Source organism: Pipistrellus hanaki, assembly GCF_964339955.1.
Source record: "Pipistrellus hanaki genome assembly, chromosome: 4".
In the NCBI taxonomy this organism is placed as follows: Eukaryota; Metazoa; Chordata; class Mammalia; order Chiroptera; family Vespertilionidae; genus Pipistrellus; species Pipistrellus hanaki.
The window spans coordinates 78,888,723-78,901,501 of NC_140506.1; positions in this window are offsets into that span (position 1 = coordinate 78,888,723).

Consider the following 12,779-nt stretch of genomic DNA (forward strand, 5'->3'; position numbering starts at 1 on the left):
CTCTTGACCAGAATCGAACCTGGAACCTTTTAGTCCACAGGCCCAGGCTCTATCCACTAAACCAAACAAGCTAGGGCCCCCATGACTTCTTAAAACATATATTACTTTACTATTTAGTCAGGGGCACTGACCTCTTTTCCCTTAGATTGTCAAATAAAATAATGACAACAGTGCCCTAGCGGGTTTGGCTCAGTGGACAGTGTCGCTCAGGCTTAAGGGTCCCAGGTTCGATTCCCGGTAAGGGCACACACCTCAGTTGCAGGCTCTGGTTGGGATTCGTGCAGGAGGCAACCAATGGTGTGTCTCTCTCGCATTGATGTTTCTCTCAGTCTTTCTCTCTCTAAAAATCAATGGAAAAATATCCTCAGGTGAGAATTAACAACAACAGACATCAGTCAGCACAATTGTAGCCATCCCGTGTGAATGAATCAAAATTATTCCTATTTTTTTAGGTCAGATCAGCAAATAATATATATTTTTTCTGTGTCACAGAATCTTACTAATTAGTTTATGTGTGCCATGAGATGAAAAAGGTTGAAAATTTCTGTTTTAATGAGATAGGGATGAAAGCATGGAAGAAAACAAATTGTAATAGATTGTGAGAATATAACAATTGTGAGAATGTGACAATTGTGAGAATGTAACAATTGAAATGAGTGCGAGGTACAGGTGAGGGAGTAATGAAAACTATCTCAGTGTTCTGGGAAGAATCTGATAAGACATCTGAAATGGGGTTTTAAAATTGTCTTTGAAACTTAAATGAAATATTACCTGTTTAAAGGAAAGTGCACAGGCTGTAAGTGTATGGCTCACTATATTATCACAATGTGAGGACACACTTGAATAATAAACACTTCCAAGACACCATTCGTCCCCATCTCTACAAAAGTATTCTATATGTTGAGTTCCAACACCATAGATTAGTTCTTGCCACTTAAAAATATATATATGAATCAAGCAATGTGAGATTAATCATGCAATTGCATGTAGCTATGGTTCGTTAATCTTCATTACTGTTTAGTATTCCATCATATGAATATATCACCACTTGTTTATATACTAGAGGCCGGGTGCACAAATTCATGCATAGGTGGGGCCCCTCGGGGTGGCCTGCGGGAATCGAGCCCCAGCTCGCACCCCCAGGCTCACAGCCCTGCAGCCCTGCCAGGCACCCTGCTTTGGCCTGGTGCTGTCCCCTCACCCGCTCCACCATCCCACCTGGGAGCTGGGTGGCAGTCCCGTCCCCTGCTGCCACCACTGGTCACCATCTGTGGGGCGATTGGGCCCCAGCTTGCACCTACCTTGGCCTGGCGCTGCCCGCTCACCTGCTCTACCCTCCCGCCATGGGCCCGCTCTCCTCAGGGCCCATTGGGGCCAGCAGTGCCTCCATTGCTGCCCACTGCCAACACCAAGTCGCCAATACCTGACATATTCTGCACCACCCTCTGGTGGTCAGCATTGTCATAGTGAGCCGTCAAACTCCCGAGGGGACAATTTGCACATTAGGGTTTTATTATACAGGAGGGTTTTATTTTTGTGGTTAGTTCCAGTGTTTGACATTGAAAACAAGTGTTGTTATGAACATTTTTGCACTTGATTTTTGACTCACATGTGTTGTGGGGAATAGACCTTGGAGTAAAACTTCTGTCTCAGAGAATAAGTATATGCTAGAACTTAGTAGAATCTGCTAAACCATTTTCTAAAGTTTATTTGAATTTAAACTTCCTTTTGCAGTGATTGAGAGTTCAGTTGGTGGACATTGTCAGTAACAGTTGATATTATTAGTCTTTTTAATTTTAGCCATTGCTGTGGGTATGTAGTGGTATCTAATGATTTTATTTTGTATTTACCTAATGACTAATAATGTTGAACATCTTTTTATCTGTCCACTTGCGAATCTTATATCTATATCTATATCTATATCTATATCTATATATGCATATATATATTCATATATATATATTTTCATATATATATATATATATATATATATATATATATATTATTTTATTTTTATTTTTTCAATATATACACTGAGTGGCCAGGTTATTAAGACCACCCCATCAGTACTTCGTTGGGTCACCTTTTGCCTTCAGTAGTGCGGCGATTCTTCTTGGCATTGACTCCACGAGATGTTGAAAGGTGATGCAAGAAATCTGACACCATGCCTGATGAATAGCACTGTCCAGTTCTGTGAGATTTGATGGTTGTGGAACCAGCTGCCCGATGGCTCTTTTAACTTGGTCCCACTAGTCCAAGGTCAATTGGATTGAGATCTGGTGATTGTGGGGACCACCTGAGCAAGGTAAAGTCTCCCTCATGTGCTTGAAACCACTCCTGCACAGTACGAGCACTGTGGGATGGCGCATTGTCTTGTTGGAAGAAGCTATCACCATTGGGATACGCCATCAACATGATAGGATGAACTTGATCAGCAATGATACTTAGGTATGTTGTGCTATTCAGACGTTGTTCCACACGAATTAAAGGGCCCAAATCATGCCAAGAAAACTTGCCCCAAACCTTAACACTATCCCCATCAGCTTGAAGGGTTGTACTCATGCATGTGAGGTGCATGCTTTCATGATGATCCCATGAAATTCTCTGCCATCTGCATGATGCAACTGGAAACGTGATTCATCGGACCACATGACTTTCCCAATGCTCGACTGTCCAATCCTTGTGTTCCTGTGCGAATTAGAGACGTTTTATCTTGGTAACTGCAGACAGCTAAGGTGTTCGAACAGGACTTTGGCTTCCATATCCCATATGATGCAGCGCATGGCTAATTTGCCTACAAACGTCAGGTGGTCATAATAATCTGGCCATTCAGTGTATGTGTTTTTGTGTGTGTGAAGTGCTTGTTTAAGTTTTTTATCCTTTTTCTACAGGCATACCTCATTTTGCCGAGGTATTGTGCCTGGCAGATACTGTGTTTTCATCAGCATTGAGGCAAGACCTTCCACCAGCAAAAAGATTACAACTTGCTGAAGGCTCAGATGATGGGTAGCATTAATAACCAAAACACATTTTAAAATTAAGGTATACACATTTTTTTTTTAGACATAATGGTGTTGCATACACAATAGACTACAGTAACGTGTAACTGTCATTTTTATATTCACTGGGAAACCAAAAATATCATGTGACTCCTTTATTGTGCTAGTCACTTTGTCGCATTGGTTTGGGATCGCACACACTTTCAGTATTTCCAAGCTATGCCTGTTCAAGGTTACTATAGTTATTATTTTTGGCATTGATTCTTAGAAATTCTTTTATGCTTTGGATATGATTTAATTTTCAGTTATCAGTGCTGCAACGTTCTTCTCCCATGGTGAGGCTCGCCTTTCCACTCTCTCAACAGTGTCTTTTTATTCTTAGGTGTGCTTAATTTTAATAAAGTTCAATTCATTCATCTTATGGTAAGTGCTGTCTATGGCCTGTTCAAGAAATCTTTTCCCACCTGAAATTAATGATACACTCCTATGTTATCTTTTAGAAGCAAGTTATTTTAGTTTTTACATTTAGAGCTACAAAACATTTGTGATTTATTTTTTATACTAGAGGCCCAGTGCACAAAATTTGTGCACAGGGGCAGGGGGAAGGGTTGTCCCTCAGCCCAGCCTGCATTCTCTCCAATCTGGGACTCCTTCAGGGACATCTGACTGCCTGGTGAGATTGGGCCTAAATGGGCAGTCTGACATCCCTCTCACAATCCAGGACTGCTGACTCCCAACTGCTCATCTTCCTGCCTTCCTGATTGCCCCTCACCACTTCTACCTGCCAGCCTGATCACCCCCTAACCAATCCCATGCAGCCTGATTGATGTCTAACTGCTCTCCTGCCAGCCTGTTTGCCCCCAACTTCCCTTCTCTGCCAGCCTGGTCACCCCTAACTGCCATCCCCTGCAGGGTTGATCGCCTCCAACTGCCCTTCCTTGCAGGCCTGGTGCCTCCCAACTGCCCTCCCCTGCTGACCATCTTGTGGTGGCCAACTTGTGTTCACATGGAGGCAGGATCTTTGACCACATGGGGGCAGCCATATTAGATGTTGGAGTGATGGTCAATTTGCATATTACTCTTTTATTAGATAGGATAAAGACCTGGTGCATGGGTGGGGGCCAGCTGGTTTGCCCTGAAGGGTGTCTTGGATCAGGGTAGGGGTTTCCTTAGGGCATGGGGTGGCCTGAGCGAGGGGCCTGTGGTGCTTTGCAGGCCGGCCATGCCCCCCAGCAAACCAAGTGGAGGCCCTGGTATCTGGGATACATTTACTTTCTACAATTGAATCTTAGTAGCCTGGAGAGGAGCCAAGCCTCCTGCTCGCTCAGTGGTGGCAGTCATTTCTGTTTGGATTTGTTTACCTCCAATAATTGAAACTTTGTAGCCTTGAGTGGAGGCTTAGGCCGGCTAGGGCAGGTGGAAAGTTTAGCTTCCTCTGTTGCCAGGGAAACACCTCCCTCCTGCTCTCTGTGGCTGTAGTCGTCTTGATTTGGTTTATTTGCATACTCGTTCTGATTGGCTCATGGGCGTGGCTTGTGGAGCAGAGTGATGGTTAATTTGCATATTACTATTTTATTAGGTAGGATATGGTGTGAGGCAGGTCAAGCTTAATTTTTTTTTTTTTTCATGTGGCTATGCAGTTGACTTGGCACCACATTTCTTTACTACAATGCCATTTTATCATAAACCAAGTGTTTTTATTTATTTTATGCATTTATTTTATTAAAATATATTTTTATCGATTTTAGTTTGAGAGGAAGGGAAAAGGAAAGGGAGAGAAACATCAATGATGCAACTCAGGCATGTGCCCTGATGGGGAATCAAACTGGCAACCTCTCAGTGTATGGGACAATGCTTAGCCAACTGAACCGCACTGTCCAGGGCATAAACAAAGTGTTTTTAGATACATGGTTCTGTTCCTGGACTCTGTTCTCTTTCATTTATTTGTTTATGTATTCCTGTGCTAACACAACTCTTTTAATTCCTGTCATTGTAATAATTTGATCTGGTAGGAAATGCCCTTCTCCTGCATGATTGTAGAGTCTTGAACTTTTGTATTTACTTATAACTTTTAGAATCAACTTCTCAATTTCTGTAAAACCACCAAATGGGAATTCAATTAGAACTGGTTAAATCTAGCCATCAATTTGCAGAGAATTAACATTACTACAGTATGGAATCCTCCAATCCATGACCATGATGTATCCCTCCACTTATTTAGGTGTCTAAACATTTTTGTTAGTGACTCTTTAGAGGTTTTTAGGTACCAGTCTTACATCTTTTTCTAGATTTATTTTCAGATATTTGATTTTTAAAAAACATTGTAATCAGGCATTTTTGTTGTCTAAATGTTTGCTGGCATATAAAAATACATTTAATGATTTTATACTTATCTCTGGACTGGGTTGAGAAAGCTTTTTTTTTTTTTGGAGGGGGGGTGGAGAAGGTAGATTGCAATATATAGCTGGTGTGCTCTCTGAGCCTTTCAGATGCAGTGCACGTGGGACTCGAGGCTGACTCATTGCACAGCCCCAGATGGCAGTGTTCACACTAGCCAAGGAAGGCAACATTTTCACAGAGGAGCATGTGATTGCTGCGCCATACATTGTGCAACCTTGCCTGCCCACTTAGAAGTGTGTGAAAGATGGCAGACACTGATTACATTACCCTTCTCTGGATGGAAAAATGCCTGTCTTTAATGACTATTTAGTCTATTTTTCACTAAAAGGAAAGACTTTTTCCTCCTCCAGCTTGCTGAGGGATTTTTGAGAAAAGAAACAGCATCACCACAAGAGGGAGCTCTTCCCTCCACTTCTCTAGACTCACTCCTCATATTAAATTACTACAGGCCCGGTGCACGAAATTCATGCACAGTGTGTGTGTGTGTGTGTGTGTGTGTGTGTGTGTGTGAATCCTTCAGTCTGGCCTGCACCCTCTCTAGTCTGGTCGCCCCCTAACTGCTCATCTGATGACTTGGCTGCCCCCTAACTGCCCCCGCTGCTGGCCTGATTGCCCCTAATCGCCTCTGCCTTGACCCATGCCACTGTGGCTTTGTCCAGAAGGAAGTCAGACGTCCTGGAGATGTCTGGTCAACCTGGTCTAATTAACATATTACCCTTTTATTAGTATATAATAGATAGCCAATTCCACTCCTCTTACCTTTGGATCCAAGGTTAACAAACTTGGTCCTCCACTTAGAAGGGAAGAATGGGAGGCCGATATTATGAAGGATGAGGAAGTGGGGAGAGATCTGGATAGGGCTGCATCGCACAGCTATAGAGTTTGTGCACTGCCCAAAGGCTTTTGGCTACAGCATGAGTTTGAAGAAGAGGGCTGAAATCCAATTCTCTGATTAGCTGTGTGCCCTAATGTGGTGCTGCGTCCATCCACAGGGGGCGCTCTCTTCCAGTTCACCTGTCCAGCCGTGCCCCTTTTTCCATGTTACAGAAAGGTGCCTTACAGGCTAGTGGATGCCGTGGTCTAGGCCATCTCTAAGTTGACCATCAGTATTTATCGGCTTCTCCTGGCACCGATTAGCAGTGCCGCCAGGGTGCCAACAAAATGCTTCTGGAGAACTCCGTGCCCTCCTCTACCCTTTCTGTTCGCCTTTTATTGATTCTTCTCTCCTACGTTTCTAAGCCTGAGCCAGGAACCCTCCTGTTATGAAAAGCAGTCCCAGTTGCCCATACCTTTCATTTCCTTTGAATTACATTAATTGCCTGACAGCTAAAAAGTGAGCTGGTATTTTCAGATTCCAGCTGCCGGTCGGCAAGAAATATTTACCAGCTCCTGCAGATTTATAAAGATGCCACGGAGATGCCTGGAGACTAACAATCAGGAAATGCAGCAGCAAAACAACACTATTTTTCAAGGTTAAATGCTCAGAATGCTAAAAAGAAACTGTCCACAAAGCAAAACGGGGATCCGGAAGGAGGCAGCCTGCACCTTGGACAAAAGGAAGGAGCCGGGGGTTTAAAATAAGATGTCACAGCTTCCCAGTAATTATGAATATAATAAGGCGAGCTTTATTTTTTTTTAAAAAAATATATTTTATTTATTTTTTACAGAGAGGAAGGGAGAGAGATAGAGAGCTGGAAACGTCGATGAGAGAGTATCATCGACCAGCTGCCTCTTGCACACCCCCTACCGGGGATGTGCCCGCAACCAAGGTACATGCCCTTGACTGGAATCGAACCCGGGACCCTTCAGTCCGCAGACCGACACTCTACCGCTGAGCCAAACCGGTTTCGGCAGCAAGCTTTATTTTTAATTTAGCGCCTGTCTGGCAGCCTGTCTCCTCCCTCTTGCCTCCTTTTCTCGCCATGGTGATGCTCTCTCATGTGATCCTGAGGCCGGGGTCACACAGAGCCAGGAGAGCCCCCAGCCACATGTGTGCTGGCGAAGAAGCATTGAGACAGACGATGTGCCTGCCTCTCTGCAGGCAGACGGGGCTAAGGCCCGCTGACTGTATTCCCGCCTGGCAGTCAGAAACGTCTTGTGCTATGAAGGAAGGCAGCAGGTTCTGAAAATTCCAAGGCAGAAAGACTTTTCTCCCCTGAGAGGACGGACCAAAGCTTTGTCTCCTGATCTCAGTGAGGCAGCCACCACCCAACTGAGGCAGCCACCAGGCACAGTCAGAGACCCCTCCCCACCCCCACGGCTGACACCTGCTCCAATGCTCATCCCCAAATTGCTGTGATTTAAATGTGGTTGGTAGTCCTGGCCGGTGTGGTTCGGTGAATAGAAAGTCAGTCCACACACTGAAGGGTCTCGGGTTTGATTCCTGTAAAGGGCACAGTACCTTGGTTGCAGGTTCAATCCCCAGCCCTGGTCTGGGCATGAGTAGGAGGCAACCAAGTGATATGTCTCTCTCACAATGATGTTTCTTTCTCGATTTCTCTTTCTCTCTCTCCCTGCCACTCTATTTAAAAATTATGGAAAAAGTATCCTCTGATGAGGATTACCTAAATATATAACAAAATAAATGTGGTTGGTAAAGGGCCCCCAATTTTCCAAAAATTCTTTTTCATGGATGGTTTAGTGTGAATTGTTTTCAGGGTCATTCATACACATTCATTTACCAAATATTTACTCAGGGGCTCTTTTTTGAGGTGCTCTTTTCAGTAGAGGTTAAATTCATGTAACACAAAATGAATAATTTAAAAGTGAACAAATCAGTGGCATTTAGTTCATTCACAATGTTGTACAATCACCACTTCTATTTTCAAAACATTTCATCACCCCAAATAAAAACACATCCCCATTATACAGTTACTTCCTCAACCCCCCCCACCCCCCCATCCACCCAGCAGCCCCTGGCAACCACCAACCTGCTTTCTGTCTCTGTGGGTATACCTCCTTGGGATATTCCTTATAAATGGAATGACTGTATGTCTGATTTCTTACACTTAACATGATGTTTTCTTTTTGTAATGTTTTTAATTTTATTTTTCATTTCAGAGAGAGAGGAAGGGAGAGAGAGAGGGAGGGAGGAAGGGAAGGGGAAAGAGAGAGAGAGAGAGAGAGAGAGGGAGAGATTGACCAGCTGCTTTCTGCACATACCCTACTTGGGCCTGAACCTGCAACCCTAGGTATGTGCCCCGGCTGGGAAGTGAACTGGCCACCTTTAAGTATATGGGGTGATGCTTAACCAACTGAGCTGCCACATTGGCCAAGGCTAGCATGATGTTTTTGAGGTTCATCCATGTTGTAACATGTATCAACACTTCATTCCTTTTCGTGGCCGAATAGTATTCCATTTTATGTGTATGCCATCATTTGTTCATCTACTCACCCATTGGTGGACATTGGAATGGTTTCCATCTTTTGGGCTACTGCGGATAGCACTGCTGGGAACATTCACGCACCATGTGCTGGAGCACCTGTTTTGAATTTTGGGAGACGTGGCATTTCTGGGTCATAGGGTAATTCTGTGCTCAGCTTGTTGAGGAACTGCCAACGCACTCACCTCAGGGCTGCCCCATTTTGCATTTCCATTTCAACTGCTTTTTCACGTGTTTGGGTACATCAATGGACACGTCTGGCTCTTATATTCTAGCAGGGTAAGGGAGGAAATAAGTAAATACATACAGTGTAGGAAGTGATCTGTTCTAGGCAAAAATGTGCAGCTGGGTAAGAGGAGGACTGGGAGTGTCTCAGGGTAGTGGGGAGTGGGCTGTGATTTTAAGCAGGACGGTCATACAGGCTTCCTTTGGTACCAGGGAGATTGGAACAAAGAGTTGAAGGAGGCGAGGGAGTGAGTCATGTAGATATCTGGGGGAGGAGGGTCACAGGCCGAGGGAACAGTACATGCAAGGGCCCTGGAGTACCCGGCTTATCTGAAGAACAATGAGGAAGCCAGCGTGGCTGGAGCAGAGTGAGCAGGGTCTGGGAGAGGGTAAGAGAAGAGAGCAGGAAGGTGATGGATGGCAAGATCCTGTGGAGCCATTGAGGCCATTTAACTGAAGCTTTGATTTTGAACTGAAGAAAGTAAGATCTGGGAAGGTTTTGACCCCAGGATTAATGTTTTAAGAGTCTCATGCTCTGCAGACTGAGCTAGGCAGGCACTAGGATTAATGTTTTAAAAGGAGGCAATGGTAATACCATAGGGGAGACACGCAGCTGGATTATACCACAGTGCGAGCAGCGGGGTGGAGAGAAGGGCCAGCTTCTGGCCTGAAGACAGAGCCGGTGTAATTTCTTTATGGTGGCGTGGGAGGGACAGGAGCCAGGGATTACTCCACTCAGGACAGGACAGGCTGTGGGAGGGACGGGGTGTCTGGGGAGGGACAAGACCAGCTTGGGACATGCTGTGTTTGAAATTTTGAACCATTAGATGCCTCTTAGATTCTAGTCTTCGGTGTTTGTGACCGAGGGGTTGGCCTGGGTGAGATTTGGCAGGAAGCTCGCTCCCCCTCGACCTCAGGGAAAGCCCCTTCCCGGGGATCGCAGAGCTTTCCACAGGCCAGTGAAATGATGAGTGACGGAGACCATAGATCTTGTCTAAAGGGGACTCGATTCTAGCTCATATTTTTTTCATGTGAGAATCCAGGCTTAGTGTCAGATCTTCAGATTTTTCAAGGAAAACTGAATGTCTCGATTCTTATGCGAAGTCTCCAAATTTAAAAAAATGAACTAGAAAACAGTTTTATGATACATTTTTTTTGTCAGTTGGAGAAATTTGCATATGTTCTGTGCATCACATGATTCTATGGTTTGATTGTTTACTTGTTTTTAAAGATGTGATAATGGTATTGTGGATATATTGGAGAATATCCTTATTATTAAGACATTCATACAGAGGTATTCCAAGAGTGGAGTATTCTGTTGTCTTCAAGTTATTGTCACATAGTTTAGAAAAGAAAGTGTGTGTGTGTGTGTGTGTGTGTGTGTGTGTATTTGTGCACACACATGTGTATTTTAGGGATATCTGAATGTTTATACTGTTATTTGAACTTTTCTTTAGATTGAAAATTTTCAAAATAAGAAGTTAAGTAGGATGTGGAGGGGGTGGGAGGGGGAACATAGACCCAACGAAAGTGTCTATAGGGGTTGCCAACTTCCTATCTCTGCCCTAGTAAAATATTTTTGATCTGACCTTTGCCAAGGAAATAACCTTTTCGTACATCTGCAGTCTGCTCAGGACTGTTAACATCCCCGAGGTAGGGGACGTATCTTCTTCCTTGAATGACTTTGGCCTCATCCAGAGAGGAGAAGCTCAAACGCCGAACGGTGGCTCCTGGAGGTTTGCAGACAAGTGAGGCTGGGCCGGAGGTCAGGAATGAGGTCGCTGCGGTTCCTACAGAATGGGTCGGAATGAGATTCCTAACTGGCTCCCAGGAAAACGCCATCATGAAAGGTTGCTGCCAGGAATTCATTGGATGATCCGAGACAGAAATACCAGACAAATGCCTTCCTGAGTTATCATAAATGACTTCAGAGATCACTTGTAGATCTATGATTCCATTGCTCAGAGTCTGGGACCCACCTAATCTGTAACCGCCCCCTCAAGGTATTTATTTTTAGAACCCAGGACCACGCCCAGCGGGCTGTGGTCATTCAGAAGGAACCGTAAGGAACCGTGGAAAGATGGAGCACATGTTCACCTGCCTATGTCCATTGCGGCACAAGGACTCCGCCTTGCACATCACCTCTGTTAGTGACTGGGAAGGGCTTGTGTGAGATTGCCAGCGCGAGCTGGGGAGGTGCTGAGAGGCTCCATTTTTGTTATTCAGCCCCAGGCTCTGATCCCCATTGGGCCACAGGACCGGTTCATCCCGAGGAATATAAAAAGGCAATGCTCAGGTTTCAAGTCGGTCATAAATCTGCTTTCCTGAGTTATTTTTACCTGCCTGCTCCTCTTTCCCCGGGTTCGAAGGAAGTGCTTTCCCTTCGAGATGATTCACTGCTCGGGGCCACCCAGGGCTTTGAAAAGCCACACAATAGAGGTTCCATTTCACCACCCCCTCTCCCCCAATTAATAATGATGGGGAAGTGGGTGTTGTCGGGGGGGGGGGGGGTGTTATCAATGATTTCCCAAAACTCAGCCTTTGCTCCCCAGGTGTCCATTTGTCAGAGCCTCGCACCGAAGTCCCTGGAAGTCGTCGCCCCGAGGAAGCATTTGTCTTTGGCTTGACATCTGTGGCGCCGTGTCCCTGTTCAGCTCCCCTTCCTAATGCGGGACAAATGGCTCCGTGGGGCTTGGAAGGAAGCGTTATGTCCTGCAGTACGTGTGTGCGGGTGTGTGTGCGGGCGCGGAAACCCTGCTCCCCGCCCCACACCCGTGCGCCAGAAGATGCTAGAACAACCAGTTCCCACAAATAAGCTTGTGCCCCCCCCCAAATTCCCATGTTGAAGTCCTAAGCCCCAGACTTCAGCCTGTGGCTATTGGAGACAGGGCTGGTGCAGATGTGATTAGTTAGGGTGAGGCCACCTGGAGCAGGGGCGGGCTCCCGGTGGACTATGACTGGTGTCCCTATAAAAGCATGAGGTTTATTTATTTATTTATTTGTTAATATTCTTAAAAAAAATATTTAATTGATTTTTTACAGAGAGGAAGGGAGAGGGATAGAGAGTTAGAAACATTGATGAGAGAGAATCATCAATCAGTTGCCTCTTGCACACCCCTCACTGGGGATGTGCCCACAACAAAGGTACATGCCCCTGACGGGAACCGAGCCTGGGACCCCTCAGTCCGCAGGCCGATGCTCTATCCACTGAACCAAACCGGTTTCAGCAAAACAGGAGGCTTAGAGCTAGACATGCACAAAGGAATCGCACCAGGGAAAGATGACGGCAGGAGCTACAGGTCAGGAAACGCAGGAGATTGCCACTGGCCCCTGAGAAGCTGGGAGAGAGGCTGGGACCGCTGTCCCCTCACAGCCCTCAGGAGGCACTTGATCTCAGACTTCCAGCCTCCAGCCCTGGGAGACAATACATTTCTGTTGTTTAAGACGCTCCACTGGCGGTCCTTGGTGACAGCAGCCCCAGGGAGCTACCACAGACGATGTTTCTCTGACATCTGTCTAAGGGCCTGTATTTGCTTGGGAGATGATATGGGTAGTGGTTACATACTTGGGTTTTTAGAACTAGATTCCTTGTGTTTGAATTCCCAATCGGGTAGCCTGGGAAAATCCCTTCTCTTTAGGGTTCCAGTTTCCTCAAAGTAAAACGAGGAATAGTAGTGATGTAGACATGGAAGTACCGCCATGAGGATTAAATGAGGTAATGTGTTTAAACACCAGGCAAATATCGGACACACAGTAAGCACTTGCGGAGTGG